Source organism: Ceratotherium simum, chromosome 8 (assembly GCF_057802395.1).
Source record: "Ceratotherium simum simum isolate JZ-2026a chromosome 8, ASM5780239v1, whole genome shotgun sequence".
NCBI lineage: Eukaryota > Metazoa > Chordata > Mammalia > Perissodactyla > Rhinocerotidae > Ceratotherium > Ceratotherium simum.
In genome coordinates, this window is record NC_141907.1 from 67,520,031 (window position 1) to 67,532,232 (window position 12,202).

Below are 12,202 nucleotides of genomic sequence, written 5' to 3' on the forward strand. Positions count from 1 at the left end.
ATTTGACAAACTCTAATCAGTTCATAACCCAGAGGTCTGTTATAGGCTTCAACTATTATTTATTTATTTATTTTTTGGTGAGGGAGATTGACCCTGAGCTCTGCTGCAATCTCCCTCTTTTTGCTTGAGGAAGACTGGCCCTGAACTAACATCCACACCAATCTCTCCTCTACTTTGTATGTGGGTCACCACCACAGCATGTCTTGACGAGTGGTGTAGGTCTGCACCCGGGATCCAAACCCATGAACCGAGGCTGCCGAACTCCATCACTAGGCCACCAGCTGGCCCTTGGCTTCAAACATTATTATCTTCAATCACCCCTAAAGAGTTTGTAATTAGGATAAGGGAAATGAATTTTTCACTGGTAAAATAAGTGGTCATAATATGTGGATTGGCTAGAAATACTATACAGGTCCCTCCCAGCAGCATATATTCCTCCGAGGGGCATCAACTAAGGCTTTGATCCATCCTGTGCCCAACGACTGACAGAATTCAGTTGCAGGATTCTCACAAGAAGGTGATATTACCGCATCATGCCCTCCATGCAAGGGGCTTGTTGGGGTGTCCAAAAGGGCAGGAGGCAGGGCTTCATCAAGCTTACAGATGCATTGCCTGGCTGTTTTTGTCCCTAATTGCTAACTGTGGTAGAATTTGGTCTGACATGGAATTCTACTGTAGAGAAGACCCATCGTTTTTCTTCTCATTTCACACTGGAGTTGGCCAAGGTCAGTTCCCAGCAGACCCAGCCAAATGGGTCTCTTGTTGTACCACCTATGTTTTTTTTGTTTTCTTACGGAGGAAGATTGGCCCTGAGATAACATTTGTGCCCATCTTCCTCCACTTTATATGGGATGCCGCCACAGCGTGGCTTGGCAAGCGGTGCGTTGGTGCGCGCCTGGGATGCGAACCTGCGAACCCTGGGCCACCGAAGTGGAGCACACGCACTTAACCACTTGCGCCACCAGGCTGGCCCCACCATCTATGTTTTTGTAGTCCCCTCATGGTACCTTTGAGGGTCAGAGGCACCATGAGTACTGGAGAAGGTTACCATTGGTGTGATAAGACTGTGCATGAATGGGCAGTATGCTCACGGAACTTCCCCACCTCACCCTGGGAGGTAGAGCTCCAGGCTGCTGAAACATGCTTTGAGGGAGTGGAACTCCACCACTGCTGGTGTGGTGTCTATGTGCTACTTATTTCAGCAACTGAGGGGTAGGGTAGATCATCATACACAGACCATCACCCCTAAAGCTGGTTCTCAGATGTAGATTGTGTAGGACTCTCTATAGACTGAAGAGTAAACATACTCTTCAGTTCCAAAAGTATTTTTGGGGGTGTTAGGTGTTTCATAAGTCTCAGTAAATAGAGAGATGAACAGGGAATAGTCACAGTCCTCAAGGAGCTTATGGTCTAATGAGAGAGATATACAAGTGAATCATTTTAATATAACATGATAAGCATAACAGCGAGATATGCCCATGATTCTATAGACCTGCTGAGGAGGGGCACTTAGTCTACCCTAGGACAATGGATGTCAAATTTTTTGGCCGTAGGACCCTTTGACATTTTTTAAATATTATTGAGAACTCCAAAGAGCTTTTGTTTATGTGGGTTATATCTCTTAATATTTACTATAAGGAAAATTAAAACTAAGAAATGTTTTATTAATTAAATATTAAATGTTAATATATTTTAACAATATAAAATTATATATAAAATAAAATATTATATATAAAATATATAAATGTGTGTGTTAATATTATAAAAATATTAATTTGACTCATTAAAATAACAATAACAAACCTATTACATGTTAACATAACTAACATTTTTTGTGTGTGTGTGAGGAAGATCAGCCTTGAGCTAACATCCATGCCAATCTTCCTCTTTTTTTGCTGAGGAAGACTGGCCCTGAGCTAACATCCATGCGGATCTTCCTCCACTTTATGTGGGACACCGCCACAGCATGGCCTGACAAGCGGTGCGTCGGTGCGCACCCAGGATCAGAACCCATGCCGCCAGCAGCAGAGCACACGTACTTAACTGCTACACCATCGGGCTGGCCCCATAACTAACATATTTTTATGAAAAATAACTATATTTTCCAAAACAAAATAAAGTTTTCATGTGAAGAATGGCATCATTTTACATAATTGCACATCTCTTTAATGTCTGGCTTAATAGAAGCAGCTGCATTGACACATCTGCTCCTGCAGTCAGTCTGTTGCAATATATTGTTTTGGTTGAAGTGTATGAAGAAAATCTGCCCACACAGATATGCAGTTGGAAGAGGGAGGACCTCATAGACCCCCTAAAAGGCAAAATCTTATATGCTACTTGTACCACATATAAACATTATATGCTTGCGGACCTCCCGCCCACAGGGTCCTTGAACTGCAGCTTCTTGGAGGTGAGTTTTGAAGAATGAGTAAGAGTCATTTAGGTGAAAAACATGACAAGAACATTCTAGGTCAGTGCTTTTCAAACACTCACTGTGCATCCGAATCACTTGGGGTCTGGGGTGGGGCTTGAATCCTGCATTTCTAACAAGCTTCCGGGTGATACTGATGCTGCTAGTCCTGAACCACACTTTGAATAGCAAGGATCTAGGCCAGAGAAAGAGCAGCAGCAAAGACAGTGTCACAGAACAGCCTGAGTGTGAGGGGACGGCGTGACCAGAGAACGCAGTACAAGGTGGGAAGTACCAGGAGCTAAAGTGAGCATGCCAGGTCAGGGAGAGAACGGCTGTAACTTTCCCCAAGGGGAAGTCGTGAACAAGTTTGAAGCAGGAGACGACTCTGGCTCACATGTAAGCATAATGTCTTACTCTGAATAACTCAGAACTGCAATAAACGTAAACCAGACAAGCAAAGTATGTAGGCAATAGGATGAAGCAGAGGAAGAAGGAAGATGACATTCCCTATGAGTATTACTACAACATAGCTTAGTAGAAAGAGTATATGCTTTGGACTAGGACAGAGTTTGCTTAAATTCCAGCTCCACCATTTACAAAATGTTCCTGTGTCAACTTCTCAGAGTCTCAGATTCCATCACGCGTCAAGACATGAGAGAGAAGAATTATATGTACAGAGAACAAGCCTGGTGCCCAGTAGATACTCAATACACTGAATTCAATATGATTGATAAAGAATGTTACAGAGATAATTTAAAATAATTACCGGAAGCTGTTATTGTTATTCTAAGATTAAATGTAGGCTGAAACAAGATAACTGAGCTTAATAGAATTTTGTATTTCCAGAGCAAAAAGATTCTGAATGAGGTCCTGAGGGGAATCACCTAAAAGTAAATGTTTTGCCTATTTATACGCGAGGCACTGTCAGCTCAAGTTATCCTGAGTAATGGAGGAGGCGGGACATGTTAGATGCTGGCGATTAGAAGAGAAGGACCTCCGGCCTCATGTCAATCATACTTTCTGCCAAGACAACTTGGACCCAAACTTTCAATACAAAATTTGAATGGTTTTAATCTTAGTTTTCCCCCTATTTCCATTTCCTGATGGTTGTTGTAGATAATAACGAGCAAGGGCACAAAGCACGGAGGAGAAAATTACATTTGCATAATAAATAGAGACATCACGGTTTTACAAATCTCTCTCTGTCTGGGCACCCACAGTAGAGGGTCTTTCCTAATTTCTATTCCCCTTTTTCTCTGGAAACACTTGGCCTTCAGGATCCAGAAATCCCCTCACCACCACCTGGGATTCCGAGACTCTTACTCTCTCATCCTTGCTCCGTCCAAAGTTTTGTTATTACAGTCACATATGATGCGCGGCTTTCTCTCTCCATTAGAACAAACACTGGCTCTCTGTCTGTAAATGGAAGTTTTCATTATCCTAAAAATCCAGGTTCTTAGTTGTGCAAAACTTGAAAGCCTATTTATTTATCTTGAAAAAAGAATATACCTATATGGGGTTTCTGTAAATCTCCTGATAGTTAGAACATCTGAGTAATTGTTTTTCTCGACTTTAAAATGAAAGACAAGAGTAGGTTTACAAGAGAAAGCCAAATGTCAGAGGAGATAGCACACTTCAGCTGAGTCAATGAGCCTGTTTTGACAAATCATGTTATCTGAACACTAAGATTCTTCGTATCTGTGTGACAGATTTGTTATTGTTTTATATGAAAATAGGCAGTGTGCGGGCCGGCTCCGTGGCTTAGCGGTTAAGTGCGCGCGCTCTGATGCTGGCGGCACGGGTTCGGATCCCGGGCGCGCCCCGAGGCACCACTTCTCCGTCCAACGTGAGGCCGAGTCCCACGTACAGCAACTAGAAGGATGTGAACCTATGGCATACAACTATCTACTGGGGCTTTGGGGGGAAAAAAAAAAATGAATAAATAAAATCTTTGAAAATAGGCAGTGTGAGAAGTAAGTGACTTGGACAGGGAGATGACTTCTGACATGGATTTCCTCAGCCGATGGGCTGACAGTCATTTCTTTGGTCTCTCTTTCACTGGGAATTCATCCCTTTTAATCTTTGTAATTTCACTATTTTAGAATTTGACTCTTAGGAGACCCTTTGCAATGAGGTACTTTCCCCAGGAAGGGAGCATTAGCCTATGCTCTCATTCATTCATTCGTTTTTTAATTTTCTGAATCCATGAAAGCATTTCTTTAAGGAAGTGAGGAGGGAAGATGGTGAACTTTTCATTTCTAAGGCTGATTAATTTTTAAGCCATCTCAATGGCGGTTCTAGGTGGGAGCCCTCTGCCTCCTGGCAGCATGCCTTTGGGCAACAACCTCGATGACTTCCTCCCAGGCGTGGCGCCCAGTGGCATTTTGCAAAAAGTCTGGGCAACTTGACAGTTCCTGCTGCTCACCTGGGGTATGTAAGGAAGTAAGATTAAGTGTCTGGGCATCCACTCCCTGTCCCTCCCACTAGGATAAAAATCCAGCAATTCCTATTAACAATAACAACGAAAATTATAGAATGTCTAGGAATATGCCGAACAAGAAACATGTAAGATCTACATTTAGAAAACTAACATTTACTGAAGGATGCAAACAAAGTTATAACAAAGGGAAAAGGGATAGACTCTGTTCCTGGAGAATGAGGGTATCAGGAGAAGGCCCTCTGTCAGTCATAAAGAACCATCACTTCCATGCAGACTTCTGCAAGGACCTCCTTCTGTTCCCTTCTCTCCTTTACTGTGAATTCCCTCCGCTCTTAATATAATCACCTAGTACGGTATTATGTTCATATATGGACTTGAAGGTCTCTGGCTATTTTATGAGTATGTGCCTTTTATTCCCAATTAAATTATAAGATTAATAAAAGCAAGGACTATCTCTTTTCTTCCCTTTATATCTCCTATACTCCTTAGTACAGAAATGCTTCTACCTACAACTTTCCCTTTTAAGGAAGTTCACAGGTATGAACAAAGTGAGGTGGAAAGGACATCCCCTCTGCCCATCACCAGCAGATGGTACCAGCAGCCACAAGCAATCATTCTGCCACACACTGTTCGTTAGTCAGGGGTGTGTTCGCTGGGATCATGCTCAGTTCTGAGATATTTTCAAACTGATGATGTCCCTGATGTTCAGAAAAGGGTCAAAGTAGTGAGTATCTTTCAAATGCTGCAAAAAAGAATTACACAATTTTGATGGAAACAAAAGTAGAAATAATTTTCCAAAACTGAAAGTGGTGAGAGAATGCCAAATGTTGCAGGATGCTCACGGCTCAGCAGGAAGAGTTCTTAAGGCCAAAGACCGAATAATGATCAACTAGAAAGGAACAGGCATTAGTGAAATGAAAAAGGCAACTTTTTGAGGTTGTGGCTAAATGTTAGCAGCAATAAACGGTGTCCCTTGGCCTAAACTTTGTTAATTCTGGTGAAGGCCAGGAGTTGATGAGTGAACTTAGCCTAGGCATGGTGAAGAGCAGCCAATGAGTCTGCTGGAAGGCAAGGGTGGGTCTGTAAGTTCCAGGCTGCTGGGTTCAGGGCCATCCAAGTCAGCAAAACACAAATGGCTGGAGAGGAGGCAAATGAGGTGTCACAGACATAAGAGGCCCACATTTGGGGGAAAATGTTCAACAGAATGTAAGGAGGAAAAGAGTACTCCTGGTTTTAAAGCTTCGAAGGGCTCACTTATGTTTTTATGTATGGGGATGCATCTGGAGACTGGTAGCTTAAACCTCTCTTAGTCACCTTGTACTCATGAAAAAATAGACATAGGAAGAGGCTTTTAGAACCTAGGATCTTCATAAATGGAATGGCTCCCATATAGTGCTGTGTGTGGAGTTAATTACACAAACGTTTATTGCACATCTCCTATGTGATGGACACTTTCGCATACATTAACTAATTTATTCACCCAATAATTTAGTAAGGTAGATATCACCCCTATCACCACTTTATGGGTGTCGAAACGGAATCTCAAAGAATGGCAAAAGCAGGATCTTTTGATTCCAAGATGATATTTTACATATCCATAGCTGCCTCTTTGTGTCAACTGAATGAATGAAGAAATAAATACCTAATGCTGACATAGACTATAATTCTGCCTATGCTTCACACAGTTAAAAAAAAATGGCTTGGTTTTTGAATGCCTGTCTGTTGCTTTATATAATGTCACCAACACATATAATATATATAATGTCACGAATGTTACATAACATAATATCAAGTCTTACTATTGTGTGTCTCTTCTCTGACCTTCAAAATACCTCCAGGGACATAAAAGGGGCACAGGGCATCAAGAAGCAATTTTTTTTTTTTGTGAGGAAGATCAGCCCTGAGCTAACATCCATGCTAATCCTCCTCTTTTTTTGCTGAGGAAGACCGGCTCTGAGCTAACATCTATTGCCAATCCTCCTCCTTTTTTCTTTTTTTTCCCCAAAGCCCCAGTAGATAGTTGTATGTCATAGCTGCACATCCTTCTAGTTGCTGTACGTGGGAGGTGGCCTCAGCATGGCCAGAGAAGCAGTGCATCAGTGCGCACCTGGGATCTGAACCTGGGCCGCCAGTAGCGGAGTGCGCTGCACTTAACCACTAAGCCATGGGGCCGGCCAAAGAAGCACTTTTTGTAGTGGTTTCTTTTCTTTTTTTTTTTTTTTAATTTTTACTTATTTATTTATTTTTCCCCCAAAGCCCCAGTAGATAGTTGTATGTCATAGCTGCACATCCTTCTAGTTGCTGTATGTGGGACGCAGCCTCAACATGGCGGGAGAAGCAGTGCGTCAGTGCGCACCCGGGATCCGAACCCGGGCCGCCAGCAGTGGAGCGCGAGCACTTAACCGCTAAGCCACGGGGCCAGCCCTGTAGTGGTTTCAATAAGTACAGAACAAAGCCACACAATGCACTCCAGGAAGGGTTACTTTTCAAAATGTATCCTTGATACAATTCACAAAGCATCTTGTGGTTGAGAGCCCTTCTTTGTCTCTGGACATCCTTTGTACCAACAAAGAATCGAGAAAATGGCTGAGAATTCTTCCCAGGTTTGTTCAGCAAAGGTTTAATTTCTCCAGTGCTCCTGTGTAAATTGTGCCAATAACAAAACCTCATATCTCTCAACCTAATCATTCCATGACACATTCAATAGACTATAACATGGTGAGATGGGGACTAAGGAATTAGAGTAAATTATGTCAAAGGAAAAGCTCCCTGGTAGCTCTGACATGACAGCCTGTACATGACTAATCTAAATATCCATTTTGGGTAATGGAACAGTTATCCACAAATTCATTACTTAAGACAATATTTTCACTTCAACTGTCAACTGACAAGGGGGTCTCTCTAATACACTGCCATCAGCAGTTTGCATCAGTAAGAGAGAAAATAGACTTGAATTTCACAAATATGTATGAATCACACTCATTCAATTTTAAGAAGGGACTCAGTCTCATTCACAATTTTCATAAAATAGCTGTTGCAAGGACATTAACCTTGCAAATCATTTCATGGCAAGAATTACAAGTTGGACAGTAAGTAATGGATCTGTTTCCAGTTAACTAGACTATGTCTTACTTTAAATATATGCGTTTGTGGCTTCAGACGCCTCTTGTATAAACAACTTCTTGTATATGACTCTCTTTCTAGCTTAACAGCAGCTGGATAAATCTGGAGAGCAGCTGGATAAATCTGGAGAGCAGCTGGACAGTATCTGGAGAGTCTGGCACGAAGCAAAACAGCACTAAAATGACTAGTATTACCTATGGAGTAATATATCTCAGCTCAGAGCATTGGGGAGAGGAAGAACAAGCAATATGTAACATGCCCCATGTGTTAATTTGCCTGTTTAGACATCAGATTCATTTGTGACTGTTCCACCTTCTTGTTCCATGAGATGCAGGAGGATGCTGCAGGAGGATAGAAGAGTGGGCTTTGTCATCTCACTATCAGATCTTTCTCTTCAACAAAAAAGGAGGAGGGAGATGAAGAGATGGTCTTTTTCTTTGGCCAATGCTAGATGTAGAGTTGTGGGGAAAATAACTGTTAGTCTCTTTTAAAAGGCAAATGTCCAAAAACATATGAACACACATTTAGCTTCACTACTAATCAAAGATTTGGAAATTCGTTATGACAATGAGCATCAAAAGCTGAGAGTTTTATAGATTATTTGACTCAGGAATTCTGCTTTTAGCCAAAGGAAAGTATCATAGCTATAGTCAAAGATTTATCTACAAAGTTGTTCATCACAGCATTGTTACAGTGATTTAAAAGAAGAGGTGGGGGCCGGCCCCGTGGCTTAGCGGTTAGGTGCGTGCGCTCTGCTGCTGGCAGCCCGGGTTCGGATCCCCAGCGCGCACCAACACACTGCTTCTCCGGCCATTCTGAGGCCGCGTCCCACATACAGCAACTAGAAGGATGTGCAGCTATGACATACAACTATCTACTGGGGCTTTGGGGGAAAAAATAAATAAATAAAATTAAAAAATAAAAATAAAAAAAATAAAAGAGGTGGAAATCCTTCAATGTTCATCAGAAATAATTATGATACATCCTCACAATGAAATTGATACATCCTCACAACGAACCATTAAGCAGGCATTAAAACTGGAAAGATTTCACAGTATTCTGTTAAGTGAAAACTGCGGATTATGCAGGGTTCTGCTCCTAGTTAGGATGTAGGAGGTCATAAGAGAACATTGTTCCCATCTGAACGATGAAAAAAAGCTGGGTAATATACTAAATAACAACTTTTCCTGAGCCCATCAGAGAGTTGAGGTCATAAGGCAACCAAGTAAATTGAATTCCAAAGAGTGATAAGCCCGTCCATGAGCTGCTTCACTTTTGGCAGAGCACAAGAGAAAGAGGTGGCCACCATATAAGTAGATAAGAAGAAATCTAACGAATGCTTAAAGGCTAGGTGTGGGCTAGTGTGTCAACATGGAATAGCTTAGAGCCTCAGACACAAGGGATTTTGCACTCACCCTTAAGCTCTTATCTACAGACCTCCCCTGGGTGTTCACAAGAAAGGTTAGAGGGAAAGTAATAGACTAGAGAGAGCCTCCTCCACTGCACACACATGTAGGAGGTGACCAGCTGCTGCTGGGGACAAGCACAAAGCCTTGCCTTCTTCCCCAGAGACTTCTGCAAAAGTCGTAAGCTGCTAGGGGAAGGCAAAAAAAACCCTGGCCTCTAGGACCAGGCAAAAGTCCATTGGTTCTGGGAGAAGAACAGAAGCAAAACCCGCTTGTCTCTGAGAGGGTAGGAAACTCTCGCCCTAAGACATAGTCAAAAAGCCATTGCTGCTGAGGGAGGGGTAGAAACAAAAACCTTCTATCCCCTGGCTTGTGCCCAGGATCCTGCACTACTCCACAGCAGAGGTCTCCTACTGCTGGGAAGAGGCAGGAATGCTCAGAAAGCCTTAACCCCAAGGTTCAGGCACACAGGGCTTGCCTAAGACTGATATAGGACCAGGACAACAAAGAAACCCAAACCCCTACAACAAGCCTCATAGAGAGAAACAAGCAATAGAAATTCCCCCTTTGGGGTAGGAGCAAGAGCATAAAAAGAGATCTAGGGGCCAGCCCGGTGGCACAAGTGGTTAAGTGCGTGTGCTCCACTGAGGCAGCCCGGGGTTCACCGGTTTGGATCTTGGGCATGCACCGACGCACTGCTTGGCAAGCCATGCTGTGGTGGCATGCCATATAAAGTGGAGGAAGATGGGCACGGATGTTAGCCCAGGGCCAGTCTTCCTCAGCAAAACAAGATGAGGATTGGCAGATGTTAGTACAGGGCTGATCACCTCACACACACACACACAAAAAAACGAAATCTAGTCTGTGGTGCAGGTGTGCAGGGACAGCTGAAAGCTGAGGGTAAAGTATAAAATACTTAGAAATCCCTTCTGGCATTCCAGGCTCCATTCTAAGCTCATGGTAACAGCAACCATCCACTGAAGTCTGTGGTATACTAAAGGTAACCATAGCAACAACAAAACCCAGACCCCACTCAACTCCTGATTCATTGACTCAACCTCCACCATCTGCCACCCACACACAATAATGGCCTGAAAGAAAAATAGGTGTGCCCACTCCCAAGCATAAATGATACTTACCTTAGTCTCTCTGTTCTTTTAGACATGATGTCCAGCATATAATTAAAAATTATGAGTCACACAAAAATGCAAGAAAAAAAAAAAACATTGTCAACAGATACGCAACTAATAGAACCAGACTCAAAGATGACCCAGATGTTGCAACTACCAGGGACTTTACAAATAACTATAATTAACATGTTAAATCTAGTGGAAAAGGTGGGCAATATGCATGAACAGATGGGAGATTTCAGCAGAGATAGAAAGTATAAAAGTATCAAAATGCAAATGCTGTACATAAAAAACAGTATCAGAGATAAAGAATTCCTTTGATGGCCTCCTTGGCAGACCAGATATAGCTGAAGAAAGAATTAGTGAACTTGAAGATATGTCAATAGAAATTATTCAAACTGAAATATAAAGATAAAAAGGAGTGAATTAAATAGAACAGCTCTTCCAAGAGCTGTGGAACAATATTAAATGGTATAATATATGTGTGATTTGAGTCCCAGAAGAAGAAGAGAGAGAGAGAAAATAAGACCAAAAATAATTTGAAGAGCTAATGACCAAGAATTTTCCAAAATTAATGAAAGACAACAAGTCACAGATCCAAGAAGCCCAAAGACTCTCAAGCAGGATAATTCCCTCCCTCCAAAAAAACCAAACGTAGACACGTCAGAGTCACACTGCTGAAAACCAGAAACAAGAAAAAATCTTGAGTGCTCACTTCTGCAGCATGTATACTAAAATTGGAACAATACAGAGAAGATTAGTATGGCCCCTGCACAAGGATGACACGCAAATTCACGAAGTATTCCATATACTGAGGAGAATAGATTTGTGGTCACCAGAGGGGAAGGGGGTGGAGGGAGAGCAAAGGGGTAAATGGGCACATACGTATGGTGACAGATAGAAACTAGACTTTTGGTGGTCTATACAGAAACTGAAATATAATAATGTACACCTGCAATTTACACAGTGTTATAAACCAATGTGACCTCAATAAAATAATTCAAAAAAAGAAAATAAAAAACCCTGAAAGCAGTGAGCAAAAAGAAACATTTCATGCAGAGGAATAATGATAAGAATTACAGCAGACTTCTGAGAAACTATGCAAGACATCAGACAAGGTATTGACGCCCTTTAAGACCAGAAGAAAAGAACCTGCCAATCCAGAATTTTATGTCCAGTAAAAATACTTCTCAAAAATGAAGGTAGGGCCGGCCCCGTGGCTTAGGGGTTAAGTGCGCGCACTCCGCTACTGGCGGCCCGGGTTCAGGTCCCAGGCACGCACCAACGCACTGCTTGTCTGGCCATGCTGAGGCCGTGTCCCACACACAGCAACTAGAAGGATGTGCAACTATGACATAGAACTATCTGCTGGGGCTTTGGGGGGGAAAAAAAAGGAGGAGGATTGGCAATAGATGTTAGCTTAGAACCGGTCTTCCTCAGCAAAAGAAGAGGAGGATTAGCATGGATGTTAGCTCAGGGTTGACCTTCCTCACAAAAAAAAAAAAAAAAAAAAAATGAAGGTTAAATAAAGACCTTCGGACAAACAAAAGCTTAAAATTTATTGTCAAATTTATTGTCAACCTGTGCTATGAGAAATGTTACAGGAAGTTCTTCAGGCAGAAGGATGCTATCAAAATTAGGATCCAAACACACACACACAAAATAAAGAGGCTGGAAATGAAATAATGAA

General features: G+C 42.2%; 1 protein-coding gene and 1 non-coding gene across 2 annotated transcripts in view; one reads left to right on the forward strand and one right to left on the reverse strand.

Annotated features, from left to right (window-relative positions):
- SCD5 (stearoyl-CoA desaturase 5) overlaps positions 1–12,202 on the reverse strand; it is a 149,686-nt gene that overhangs the window by 21,416 nt on the left and 116,068 nt on the right. The gene's annotated exons all lie outside the window — the stretch shown is intronic.
- Positions 11,220–11,326, forward strand: LOC147916493 (U6 spliceosomal RNA). Its single transcript, XR_015553063.1, has one exon. It is a non-coding gene; the product is annotated as a U6 spliceosomal RNA (small nuclear RNA).